Below are 14,605 nucleotides of genomic sequence, written 5' to 3'. Positions count from 1 at the left end.
TTTTATAGACATACATAAGCATATTCTAAAATTTTATGAAAAGGTAAAGGTACTAGAATAACTAATTCAATTCTGAGAAAGAAGAACAAAAGTTGAAGGATTTATATTACCTAATTTCAAGACTCACTGTTACAATAATGAACACAGGGTAAGAATAGACACATCAATCAATGGGATAGAATAGAGAGTATGGAAACAATAGAGAGTATGGAAACAGACCTACAAAAATACTGTCAATTTTTTGACAAAGGTACAAAAGCAATTCAGTGGAGAAAGAACAGTCTTTTCAACAAATGATGCTACACATTGGAAGTCCATATGCAACAAATTGAACCTCACGTCTTACACAAAAATTAACTTGAAACGGATCACAGACCTAAATGTAAAATGCAGAAACTATAAAATTTCTAGAAGAAAATGTAGGGGAACATCTGCATGACTTTGGGTTTGGCGATGAGTTTTTAAGTACAATACCAAAAGCAAAATTCATAAAAGAAAAAAATTTAAGTTGGACTTAATTAAAATCAAAACCCCTTGCTCTGTGAAAGACACTGTTAGGAGAATGAAAAGACATACTGGGGGCTTCCCTGATGGCACAGTGGTTAAGAATCCACCTGCCAATGCAGGGGACACGGGTTCAAGCCCTTGTCCGGGAAGATCCCACGTGCCATGGAGCAACTAAGCCCATGTGCCACAACTACTGAGCCTGTGCTCTAGAGCCCACAAGCCACAACTACTGAGCCTGCGAGCCACAACTACTGAGCCCATGAGCCACAACTACTGAAGCCCACATGCCTAGAGCCCGTGCTCTGCAACAAGAGAAGCCACCACAATAAGCAGCCTGTGCACCACAACAAAGAGTAGCCTCTGCTCACCACAACTAGAGAAAGCCTGCGCGCAGCAACAAAGACCCAACATAGCCAAAAATAATAAATAAATAAGGAAAGAAAGAAAGAAAAGAAAGAGAGAGAGAGAAAGACAGAGAGAGAAAGAGAAAAAAAGAAGGATGGGAAGAAAGGGAAGAAAGGGAAGGAAGGAAGGAAGGAAGAGAAAGAAAGAAAGAATGAATGAAAGAGAGAGAGAGAAAAAGAAAGAAAGAAAGAAAGAAAGAAAGAAAGAAAGAAAGAAAGAAAGAAAGAAAGAAAGAAAAAGAAAGAAAAGACATACTGGGAGAAAATATCTGCAAATCACATACTGACAAAGGACATGTTTCCAGCATATACAAAGAAACTTTTAAGGTTGAATAAGAAAACCTAATTTTTTTTTAATGAGCAAAATGAGAGAGGGAAATGGTGAGGAGAGAGGGCAGGAGTGAGAGTGAGAGCAAAACTGACAGGAAGGATAGGTTTCAGGATAGAATATGATTACCATTCCCAAAAAGCCTACTGCTTTTTTTCTGTTTATATATTGGTAAATTATAAAATTATAGATATCCATATAGTGTATTTTTATTTAAGAAAAAAACTAAAAGGCCATCAGTGTGTATAAAAGTGTGGTTACTGTAGTATTTTTCTTGTAGACAAGAAACTGGTATTAATTTGAATACTTTTGAGTAAGAAATGGTCGAGCAAATTATAGCACATATTTCTTATGGAATGAAAACCAGCTGGAACAAGTTAGATTTAAATGTACTGACCTGGAACACTGACTATAATACAGTGATAAGTTAAAAAATAAAAGCAAGTTGCAGAGTAATAATTTTAGTCTAGTTAGGTTTATATGTAAAACATTTCAAAATTATAGAAAAAAATGCATTTCTGTTACTAGAAGCATAGGGGAAAAACCTGCAGCATATGTGTCAATTTGTTAACACCAGTTATTTTAAAAGATTTAGGTTTGGAGCAAAAAGGGAGCATTTATCCTATTTTATTTCCTTTATACACTTCTTTTTTTTTTTTTTTTTTTTTTTTTTTTTTTTTTTTTTTTTTATTTTTTTAACATCTTTATTGGAGTATAATTGCTTTACAATGGTATGTTAGTTTCAGCTTCACAACAAAATGAATCAGTTATATATATACATATATTCCCATATCTCTTCCCGCTTGCGTCTCCCTCCCTCCCACCCTCCCTATCCCACCCCTCCAGGCGGTCACAAAGCACCGAGCTGATCTCCCTGTGCTATGCGGCTGCTTCCCACTAGCTATCTACCTTACGTTTGGTAGTGTATATATGTCCATGCCTCTTTATCGCTTTGTCACCGTTTACACTTCCCCCTCCCCATAGCCTCAAGTCCATTCTCTAGTAAGTCTGTGTCTTTATTCCTGTTTCACCCCTAGGTTTTTCATGACATTTTTTTTTTTTTTTTAAATTCCATATATATGTGTTAGCATACGGTATTTGTCTCTCTCTTTCTGACTTACTTCACTCTGTATGACAGACTCTAGGTCTATCCACCTCATTACAAATAGCTCAATTTCGTCTCTTTTTATGGCTGAGTAATATTCCATTGTATATATGTGCCACATCTTCTTTATCCATTCATCCGATGATGGACACTTAGGTTGTTTCCATCTCTGGGCTATTGTAAATAGAGCTGCAATGAACATTTTGGTACATGACTCTTTTTGAATTATGGTTTTCTCAGGGTATATGCCCAGTAGTGGGATTGCTGGGTCATATGGTAGTTCTATTTGTAGCTTTTTAAGGAACCTCCATACTGTTCTCCACAGTGGCTGTATCAATTTACATTCCCACCAACAGTGTAAGAGGGTTCCCTTTTCTCCACACCCTCTCCAGCATTTATTGTTTCTAGATTTTTTGATGATGGCCATTCTGACTGGTGTGAGATGATATCTCATTGTAGTTTTGATTTGCATTTCTCTCATGATTAGTGATGTTGAGCATTCTATCGTCTGAACTTTGCTTTGAAATTAAAAATTAAACCTTGATATTCTATTTTTTAGTTCCTAATGAAATAAAAAAAAAAATGGGCAAAAGATCTATTCGTAGTTACCAACTGCCAATACCTGGAAACAACCAAGATGTTACAATCATGCTACAAACACCATTCTGTGATCAAACAGAAAAAGCCATTAATCTATGCAACAACATGGATAAATCATGGATAAATCCTAAATGCATTATGCCAAGTGAAAGAATCCAGTCTGAGAAGGCTACATCCTGTATGATTCATTTATATGACTTTCTAGAAAAGACAGAAAACAGATCAGTTTTTGTAAGTGGTCTGGAAAGGGCAGAGGAGTGGCTAGGTAAAGCACAATTTTTTAGAGCCATTAAACTAGTTTGTCTTGCACTACAGTGATGGATACATGATGTTATCCACTTGTCAAAACCCACGGAACTTCATAGCACAAGGAATCAATGTAATATTTTAAAATGAAAATTAAAACAAAACTCAACTAAGAGGGTGGAGGGGGGGAATTCCAGCATGGAATGCAGACTATGACAAAAAAACTTAATTGTATTACAAATGTATGACATAACCCCACTGGAGGGGATGGGGAGAAACGGCTCTAAGTATCTTTGGAAATGACTGGAGACTGCAGGACAAAACAAAAGGAACTGTATATAAACACTATACTGTAGTTGGTAATGTTGTTTCTCGAGGTACTGGTTAACAATTCTGATACTGCTGTACTTGTACACTGCGACTGATAAAATAAGTAAAAAGATGGGGAATGGTAGAAGCTAGATTTCTCACTGTTGGAATGGGAGTTTACAGATAAGTAAGGGGAAGAGGCTAAAATGAACCATGTAGTTCTGAACTAGAGTCTGAGACATCAGTGGGAACTCCTGTTTAGCTTAAGTTAGGAACTGATGAGTAATAGTAGAAATAATACAGATGTGTATACATACACAGGTTAATATACATACATTTACTTTCTAACACTGACAGGGCCTAAAGGCAGTGACACCCCAGTTTCAATGATGAGCAGATTAGATCAATGCCTGGTTTCTAATACCATTCTACAATAAAAGGATCTGGGGATCCTTGTTGAAATGGCTGATTTTATATAAAAAAGAATGAAATAATGCCCTTTGCAGCAACATCGATGGACCTAGAGATTATCATATTAAGTGAAGTTAAGTCAGAAAGAGAAAGACAAATACCACATGATATCACTTACATGTGCAATCTAAAATATGACACAAATGAACTTATTTACAAAACAGAAACAGACTCACAGACATAGTGAACAGACTTGTGGTTGCCAAGGGGAAGGGGAGTGCGGGAGGGATGGATTGGGAGTTTGGGATTAGCAGATGCAAACTATTATATATAGAATGGATAAACAGCAAGGTCCTACTATATAGCACAGGGAACTATATTCAGTATCTTGTAATAAATCATAATGGAAAAGAAAAAAATAAACAAAAACAAACAAAAAGAAATGGCTGATTTTAGGGGTGGAGCAAGGAATATACAAGATGATCCTGGAGCATCCTACAGTGCCAGAAAGTAGGAAAGTGCTCAAAACACAAACTGCTGGGACTATGCCAACGTTCTTTCAGCCAACTGGAAGAACTCCCAATGGCAAATGCTGGAACAATTTGAGCAACAAAATAAATAATACAGTTTTCAGTTATAACTGTCTGGTAAGAGAAAACTTTGACATCCTCAATAATAATAAAATTAGGTCATCTTTGATATTTTTCCAACTTTCAATCATGTAAAATTGTGTCTTTGTGCAAATATATTTTTTTCAAAGTCAGAAGACAGAACATACAAGGAACATAACTGAAAAAAGACCGATAAACTGGAATATGTTTAGAGGGGAAGAGGCCAGGATAGTTAGGGACTCACATGAACAACAGTCCAATTCAATATAATAAATATTTGAGCTGCTACTAGATGCCAAGAACTATGAGAGTAATGGGGAATATAAGGATAAATAAATAGGCCCTGACCTTTAAAAATATAATTGTCTGGTAGAAAGGTATATGTACTTTTTCTACTTTTCTGGTAGAAAAGTATATGAAAACATATACTCAGGGAGTAATGAAGTGTGGAAAAGGAGTCAGAGTTGTTCACTATGACCTGAGGGATAGGCTTAGGAAAGAAGGGTGGATATTGTACCAGGCTCCCTTGGTCTCAATGTCTAGCACAAAGTGAATGATTGCTATATGTTAAAATCTCTTCCCCAAATGCCCACAGGACAAGATTCACTCTGCTGAAACCAATAAATTTCACCGCTTATGTGACAAAAGGATATTACTTCTAGTCTATATTGTTATAGTCACCTAGAAAAGTTAGTTTTAAAAAAGTATAAAATTTAAGTCCAAAATTTAATATAAAGAAAAATAGTTCAATTTTATTTCCATCTTCACCAATGTGAGGAATTTTGAAGTTTGATTTGTCTATCTAGGAGGTCTACCACTGATCCAAGTAATAATCAATAAGACAACAAGACTCTGAAAGGTACAAGCTAAAAGCATAATTATTCTACAATCTTTTTATAGCAATTTAGACCATTAATGGCATTCACACTTTAAAAATACACAAATAATCAGAACTGTGTTTTCCCTGTTTTGAAATATCTAATCATTTGCATAAGACAGAAGAGAAGAAAATTATCTAAATGAGAATATTTTTCCCATGTGCACCAGGAACCACACAGAAATAGTCACAGAGAGAAGAAAACCTCCCCTGTGGTCCTGCTTATCATCTTTGTTTTCAATGAGCTTTTGCTCAAAGGAAAGAAAACAGTGAACTAGAGTCAGTTGATTCTTTACAGCCTTTTACTGACAAAATTAGGCAGGCTAAATTAGATGCATGGTAGGACCTGTGCAAAACAGACTTATAGAATGGAGGAAATGTGGAGATTACAGGGGCTGAGAAAATGAACTCAGCTATGGGGAAGAAAGGAAGACATAGCAGTCCAATAATAGCATTCACCAGGACATGATAAAGTAAGCTTGTTCAGATAAGCCACCAATATAAAGTACAGGAACATAAGAAGTGTTCAAGAAATGACAGCAATGATGACAATGAATATTATAAAGCATCCATGTCAGGATGATCAACATCTGGGAAGAACCTAGCCTGCAGGAGAATTCAGATGGAGGAGCTGGGAAAGACAGGGGCTAGCATTAGCTGCAGTACATTATATCAGGCACATATTAAAATATTAAAAATTGATTTAAAGTGGTAAAACACTTCTATTAAGGAAGTCAAATACAAAAACTGTACACATACTTTGTAAAAATAAATAGGCAGAGAAAAAGGACTTGAAAGAAATTGACCAAAAATGGGAGTGTGATTGTTTTTTTCCTTTACACATTTCTATATTTTCCATTATTACTTATATTATTTCTTATTTTGTTATCACTCAGATTATTAAAACAAACTTAAAAAGTTAGTATGCTCACGCTTTTCCCTAAAGACACATGATGGGCCAGATATCTATAGATGCGCAAGGGAAGTTGAAATCTGTTACGGTTTATAAAAAGGGTGGATAAAAGATTTCAACCTTGGAATAGGAATAAGCCCATCCATTCACAAAACAGGTTCAAAAAAGATAATGTATACATATTCAATTCAAATAGAGTTAAAGCACTCACGGGAGAGCTATCATTTGATATGACCACTATGAATAGAATTCACTATAGATTAGGAAAGAGAAAGGCAAATTAGATTAGTAAACTAATGGAACATTAACAGTGGTGGGATGCTAAGTGTTTTTTTCTGTTTGGCCTATTGGTATTTTCTAAATTTTTAAACATTTAATTTTTAAAATTTTCTCCTTTTATAGAAATAAATTTGTCTTCAAAAGATTCTATAGTTGCACTGGTTACAATTATGTACACTTCTGGGTATTTACTTTCATACTACAATTTAAAACCCATTCCTACCGTTGTTTTTAATATCCAATATAAACTTAATCTGTGGCTTGAGTCATTTATATATAATTTCTCATAGAGTATAAAGACATTGAGAATGAAAACAAAAATACTGTATATTTCAAAACAGGGATATTTAATAGTCAAATATATTTGCACATTAGCAACAGATAAAACAAAATTGCTAGAGAGTTTGAAGTAATACACAAAAGGCAAGATGGAATTTAAAAACTGGGCCATTTTCTTTGGAACACAAAAAACTTAAATTTGAATGTCTATTACTCAACCCTAAACATATTTTTATTCAGATATCTCCCCTTCCCCTACAATTCTGAGCAAGAATTCCAGCATATGATTTTTATTTTCCCACATTACTCCAAACCCTCCCAACTCCACTCTTGATGGGAAGTTGAAATCTGTTATGGTTTATAAAAAGGGTGGATAAAAGATTTCGACCTTAGAATAGGAATAAGCCCATCCATTCACAAAACAGGTTCTCTAGCAAATAAAGTAAAAACTAAAAATGCTAAAGGGTTGGCTGAAAAGGTTTGAAAAGATGAGATCTTAAGCGTTAGTATGTAACTGACTAGATAAACCTTCCTTCAGAGATTCCCCCAACAGAACCCTCCTGGGGGTGGGAGAATGGGCAGTGGGGAGTAACGGGGACAGAATTAAGGATGGAAAGGAGCAGAGAAGTGGATTTTGTTGGTAGATTGGGTTTCTGAATTTATCCTGCAGAATAATTTAATAAATAGATTCTTGTAGTCCCTATTCTAGCAATAAAACATCTGCTTACAAAGAACGGGAATCATGTGAATAAAAAAGCATATTTATTTGCCATGTAATACTAGATTAAAAAATACAAGCTGTGAAATAGAATGCAGAGTATGATCTCATTTTTATCAAAGAAATATATAAATAAAATAGGTACACAGAGAAAGACCAGAAGAATATATATCAAAATATTAACAGGGTGTATTTTATTTTATTTTCTGATTATTAATATTTTCTAAGTTTGATACCAAATATATATTACCTTTATACCTTTATTTTCTTCCTAGAAAACATTATTTTTAAAAGTCAATATATATTATATGAAAACTTCTTGGGAAACAGTATTGTGAATAGAATAAAATAAAAACACAGTCACAGAGAGTAGCACTGACATATATACACTACCAAATGTAAAACAGATTAACTAGTGGGAAGCTGCTGCATAGCACAGGGAGATCAGCTTGATGCTCTGTGACCACCTGAGGGGTGAGATAGGGAGGGTGGGAGGGAGGCTCAAGAGGCAGGGGATATGGGGATATATGTATACATATAGCTGATTGACTCTGTTGTACAGCAGAAACTTAAAACAACATTGTAAAGCAATTATACTCAATAAAGATGTAAAAAAAAATCCACAGTCACAACACTAAATTAAACTACTGGGCTATTTAATTCCTAGAACAGAAGATATTTTAAAATGGAGAAAATATAAATTCTCTAGAACATTTTCCACCTAGAGCTGAATTAGTCTTTATAAAGCTATAAAAGTAACATAATCAAGATTGACTTTGCAAAGGCATGTTTCTAAATGAGAAAATGTTTCCATGAGTAGCTAAGATCACTTGGCCCTTCTTAAACTTACAGAAATCTGTCACTGAATCCATAATAACAGATCCATTTAAACTACTATAATGTCTAGCACATAGTAAGTATTCAAATTTTTTTGATGAAATAAAGTCCTGAGTTCATTTATGCAGCCAGACAACCTTGCTTTTGAAGGGGAGAGTGCCACAAATTATTAGATCAAGTGTGCAGAAGAAATGGTGCTGCTTGAACTGTAGTGAATAGAAATGACTCAGAGATCAAAAAGGCATGCCTTTGTTTCCCTCAAGTACTATTTGTGGGCTTTCTCCAAACCATTCTCCACCTGCAATGGTCAACTCCTTGTGTTATAAACACAGCAGCATCCAGACAGGAAAGTATGATCCAAAGACTGATACTTATTCACACCCAAGAGAAAGAGCAAAGAGAGGAAGTATTCTTTCATAGCAGCTAGAATGAGGCTGGGTGATGATCTTGAGGTAGAACCTACTACTCAAAAAGTTATGGATTAAAATCATAAAGGTTTATTACCCAAGAGAACGAATGTTAGGTTTTAAACCAAGACAAAAAAAGCATGTCCAAATACTTAACTACATAGCCCAGAAAACATGATCAATAACAAACTGAGAAAATGCTAAAGCTGAATCCCTATTAATATTCTTAAGTTATTTTTTTCAGGCAAGTGTATGTAGATAGGGAGTTTCAAATTTTCATCATTGTAACTAGCCACTTGCAAAATTCAGTTTTTTTAAAAATCCAATTTGCTCAATTTACTGTGATCAGATTGATCACTGATAAACTAGAAAAATAAAGATATGTAACTTCTAAATTATATCTAAAATTACTGGACTTATATCTAAAGTTTCTTAGACACCTGTTTTATAATGGTCAGTCCATACTCACTGTGTGTTAAAATTCCCATGGGCTTAAGAATCAATAAATTTTACAGAAATCATAGAGGAAGATGTTTTTTGGACACAATTTTCTACCAAGCTAGGTACCCATGTTAATTTCTATTAAAGGGAATAATTTCCAAGAAAAATATTATAACTTATTTAAAGTCAAGGTAAAGAACTATCAACATTGACAGTTCTATGGAACCACTGTAAATCACATCTCTTGCATCAACTGTAAAAATTACAGTATTTCAGATCTCGGTAATCTTTAACTGTGATCATTTATTTTCCTTAAGTTCTCCATTTTCTGACACACAATCTACGTTCACAATCTTAACTGAGACTTTTTAGAGAATTTTCTAACCAATATTTGTTACAAATTAAACTCAGTGAGGAACACAGTTCCTTATCATGTTAACACTGAGACACTTTATAGTCTTATTGTCCTGGCATTTATCACAATCTGTAATTACCTTGTTTTATTCATTTATTGTCCTTTTCTTATATAATTTTTGTAAGATAAGGGACGTTGTTTGTCTTCTTCACTGGTATATCCCCTACATTTAGATGCCTGGCACTAATAAGTGTTCATAAATGTTTACCGAATTAACAAATGGATGATTTTGGTCATAGCAAAATGTGATAAAGAGCTAGATAGTCTATGCCCTTAGATTTCTCAAAGAAAAATTTAAAAGGTGGTTCACTATTATTTTTATGGATTTTGTTTATGCCACACATAGAAGATCCCCCAAAAAACCCTCTGCATCTCTTTTGGAAATGAAAATAACCTCAAATATTATACAGCAGGATTGGAACTCACAAATTTGCTCTAAAAAGAGTGAAGGAGAAAGAGAACTAATAGTAGAAAAAGAGTTGTGCTTAGTACTCTGGTGGCTTTATAAATGCTGTCTCAGATAAAACCCTGGTGGCACTGTCCCCATCTTAAAGATGAGCTAAGTGAGAAAAACAGAGGAAGTCAATGGCCCAAGGTTAAAGTGTTGGAATTGGGATTGGAACATGAAGTTTTCCTTAAACCAAAACCCACTTTATTTTCTCTATCCCATACTGCCTCCACAAGAGCCAGAAAACTAAAACCTTTTCAGCAACAAAGTGCATTAAATGATAATAACTGCAAAGAAATGTTTTGATTATTCAACTTATATTTTTTAGAACAGGAAATCTATAAGCAAACTAAGTAATTAAACATATATTTTGGTGAGGTTGAAGTGATATGGGAAAGAACAGATAAAGTTACTAGAGAAGAAATATTTCAGTGTATACATTTTCATTCCCACTATACCATTTATTTTAGAACTAAAGAAAAACCTTCAGATTTTGAGGAATTTGGAAGAAGAATGAGATATGCTTTCAAGAAAACTGTGATTTAAAGTTTATCTTCAGCATAATTTTCTGATTTCCAATAGGAATTGTGAAGTTCAAGCCTATCTCTTGGAAGAATTTTCTAAATTTTGTGAACTTGAACAATCTATGATTGTTCAATGATTAACAAGAGGGAGATCATTAATTAACAGTAGAACAATACAACGGAACATGAACATTGTTAGACTGGTAGCATTATGAGTGAATTGTGGCTTTTAAACTTTTTTTCATGGTGTTTTAAAGTTTAATATTAACTTTAAAAGAAATGCCTTGAGCCTGGTTTTTCAGGAGGGTCAGAACAGCAGTGAAGGAAGCTCTACAAAAAAAGGAAGGAAGCAAGGGAGGGAGGAAGGAAGGAAGGGAAAGAAAGAAGGAAGGAAGGGAGGGAGGGAGGTAAGGAAGGAAGGGAGGGAGGAGGAAAGAAAGAAGGAAGAAAGGAAGGAAGGGAGGGAAGGAAGGAAGGAAGGAAGGAAGGAAGCGAGGGGGGAGGAAGGGAGAGAAAGAAAAAAAAAGCAAAATTGTCAGCACTTTCTCAAACAGAGCTGTGCAACGTGCTGTCTCATAAACTTTGGCTTCTCCCAACAAAGGACTTCCTCCCAAAGCTTGGTTGGTCACCTATCTGGAAGAGGAGATGGAATCTCTGCTCTGGAAGGGGAATTTTGAATCCCTAGGGTACAATCCCATGAGGACATGGGGACTGGGTGGGAAATTAGACTAGAGTAGTTGTTCTCCAAATGGTCCCTGGATCACCAAAATGGAATCACCTAGTAAAGTTATTAAAATGCAGATTCCCGGTCCCGGTCCCAGATACTGAATTCACATTTCTGGAGTGGAGGGTACTGGGAATCTTCATTCTTAAAAAGTCACAGAGTAGAATTCTTGGTTGTGACATAATTGGACCACAGGCTGAGAGGCAACATGTTGTGCAGGCGGGTTTGGAGCCATAGAGACTTGGGTTTAAATTCCAGTTCTTCCATTTAATAGCTCTGACTGCAGCACATCACCCAAACGCTTTGACTCTCAATTTTCTCATTATAGAAAGTGGAATGAGTTTGTTTTGGAGACCAAGTAAAATTATGTGTGTGTACATGTATGGTGTCACAAAACTTTTCTAATAGTTAGATGACCTCTCAGGTTCTTCCAACTCTGTCTATAAATGCTAGTTTGTTTTAATCCTTTAATATATACAAGTATCACAGGAACGTCTGTTTACCTCTTCCCTTAAAGCAGTGAGGTTGAAGCCTTTTCTCACCTTTTTCTCATTTCCCCACTCTCTCCCCCAGAAGCCTTTCTAGGCATTTTCTCTTCTAATTCTCTCAGCCCCTATTAACATTTTAACGCCACATGTACATCTGCTTATATTCTGTGGCCCTTTGCAAAGCCACAAGCCATTGTATTTTCTAAGACCTTTCTGACCCCCAGGTATATGAGCACTATTACCCATGTTGAGAATGCCCATCCCAGAGAGACGTGACTTGGTCAAGGTCACACCACAAATCAGGAAGAGAATCTGGTCTACATAGGTCACAAACTGATGGTCTGGAATCGGCCCGTCAACAACTTGTTTGGTTCCCCCCGTGTTTACTTATTTACTTTTAATTAGTTACTAACATTTAAAAATCAGGAGCTTCTACAGGAGAATGGCGACATTCAGCTTCTCGAGATCCAGGTCGGGTCCTGGGCGGGGGCTGAGGACGGCCCCTCGCGCCCCGGCCCTGCAGCCCCGAGACCCAGGCCAGTCCCCCTCACTGAGGTGCCCTCCAGCACTCACCACGTGCTGATCCAGACGTTTAGGACGGTGTTGGAGTCGCAGGCGCAGCTACGTTAGCTGCAAGTCGCGCACCTCTTCCCCGACTCCTCATCCAGAGTCCTAGCAGCGGCTGGCGGGTCAGCTTCGCAGCTTCCCCCGCCGGCCCCGCCCCACTCGCTCCCCTCCCGCCGGCCGCAGCCTCAACCGAACCCCACAGGCCGCGCTTCGCCGGGATGTCCCAGAGGCCCCGCCGCCCCCCGCAGCAGGATAGGCAACACCACCGCCCCTCACGGCCTTACTCTACCAGGCCGCCCGCCTAGCATACCGCTCACCACCGCTGGGCGCTCGGGGCTGAGTCAACTCTGCCTCTGCGGTCCCCGGCCCGCCCCCGCCTCCTCGTACCGCACCAATCGCCGCCGCGCGCTGCCGCACGTGACGCGCGCTGGCGAATGGCAGCTCGACACAGCCCATGACGCAGCTGGAAGCTCCGGGCGCTTTCAAAGCGAGCGGCGGGCTGAGGGGGCGGCGTGGCACTAGCTGGCAACAGGGCCGCGAGAGGGGTCCTGATAACGTGGGTGGTCTCGGGCTCGGTTCTGCACGGCTGCGGGTAGCCGAAGTCCGGCTCTGACTCCCTCTGCTCTCCCCGGAGGACACCGGAGTTCGGTGGGAGAAGGAAGGGAAAGGAGTACGGACGAGGGCTGACAGAGTATGGGGCTTGGCCAGCCTCTCCGCCCTGGACCTGGAGTCTGTTACCCGTCTTTTCTCCCTCTATTGTCATCCTGGTCCAGCCCCACTCTTACTGGCCACCTGGCCTCCAGCTAGTCCCAGGATGTTCCCAAGGACACCGCAAGGGATGGGAATACTGGGATTAGAGCAAAGCCCAGCAGTCAATCTCACACTAGCTGTTAACAGATGGACTGATGGGTTCGCCTGCATCCCCAAATTCCAACATCTTAAACACATATGGCTTTTGTCTTCTCTCTCAGAAAGTGTTAAGTAGGTACCCCAGGGATCCAAACTCTACCCTATACTTACTGCTTGGCTTCTATCCCCAAATTTGGGCCAAAATTTTTGTTGGAGCTCCAGACATCACGTCTTTCATTTTATTTTACTTTATTTTGTATTAAACTGTAGTCATTGTATTCTTCACCACTACTCTTTGCAGAAAAAGAAAATAAAAAGCCAGTTTCATTTAAGAAAGTCATAGATGAAACAGTAACAATTATTAACTATATTAAAACTTGACCCTTGAAATATACATATCTTTAACATTCTATGATGATTGTCTGGAAAGGCATTTGGTCTATTAGGTTGAATGATATGATATGACATTGCCGTTTGTTCTAATCAAATACCATTTGAGTTGTGAGCTTGTAATAGAGCGGGGCAACGTACAGCCATTAGCACTTGGCCAGTTACTGGGCACCGTTATTGCGCAGCCTCGGGTGAGCTGGGGGGCCCAGGAAACAGGCTGGGGGCTGTGTCCTGCAGGACTCTAGAGCCCTCTCCAAGGCCGCCCACTGGCTGCACCCAGGCCTTAAGGCAGCGGTGAACCTCTCCCCCATCCCTGCCCCTTTGGCCCCTTCTGCAACCTCTGCATCTTCAGTCTGTCTGGGTCGCAGTCTGCAGGACCTGGCCCCCGCCATCTGAGCGGCCTAAGGGCCAGGCTCCCTCAGTGATGACAGCTGGGTAGGGTCTGGGGACCTGGCCCTGAGGGAGCTGCCTCTTCAGCCAGACCTGGGCGCTGGCGGGAGGACCCAGACTGGGTGCTGGACAAATGCTCTGGGGCAGGGTAACCGGCCCCTGCAGGCACCCGCTCCTCTTAGCCAGGACCTGGACCTCGGAGGGTGAAAGTTTTGCTTAGGGACCTTGCCCTTTTCTTGTCAGAACAGAGACTAACATTTGTTTGGTGGAGATTTACAGAAATGTAGTTACCTGACCATGACCTGACCTCAAGAACAAATGATCTGACACCAAGAAGTTTGCAACAACTAATCATGTCCCTCCCCCACCTTTCCTGTAAAAGGGCTTTGCTAAAAACTTTCGGGGAGTTTGGGGCTTTTAAGGTGTGAGCCACCCATTTCCTTGCATGGCCTTCCAATAAACCTTTCTCTGTTCCAAACTGTGACATTTTGGTATTATTTGGCCTCACTGTGCATCAGGCAAACGGAAAAAAGACAAG

The 14,605-nt window shown here is 38.6% G+C and overlaps 1 protein-coding gene across 4 annotated transcripts in view; it reads right to left on the bottom strand.

Annotated features, from left to right (window-relative positions):
• PTPDC1 (protein tyrosine phosphatase domain containing 1) overlaps window positions 1-12,780 on the bottom strand; it is a 105,887-nt gene extending 93,107 nt beyond the window's left edge. For 2 of the 4 annotated variants that reach the window (XM_073805953.1, XM_033857826.2), the window contains exon 1: window positions 12,445-12,780. The gene's annotated coding sequence lies outside the window, so the exon portion shown is untranslated. The remainder of the gene's footprint in view (window positions 1-12,444) is intronic. The other 2 variants (XM_073805954.1, XM_033857827.2) reach the window with 2 other exon arrangements.
• Window positions 12,781-14,605: the final 1,825 nt, after the last annotated feature.

The sequence above is a fragment of the Tursiops truncatus genome, chromosome 6 (genome assembly GCF_011762595.2).
Source record: "Tursiops truncatus isolate mTurTru1 chromosome 6, mTurTru1.mat.Y, whole genome shotgun sequence".
In the NCBI taxonomy this organism is placed as follows: domain Eukaryota; kingdom Metazoa; phylum Chordata; class Mammalia; order Artiodactyla; family Delphinidae; genus Tursiops; species Tursiops truncatus.
The sequence above is the reverse complement of the archived record's forward strand: the minus strand, read 5'-3'. Positions and strand labels throughout refer to the sequence as shown.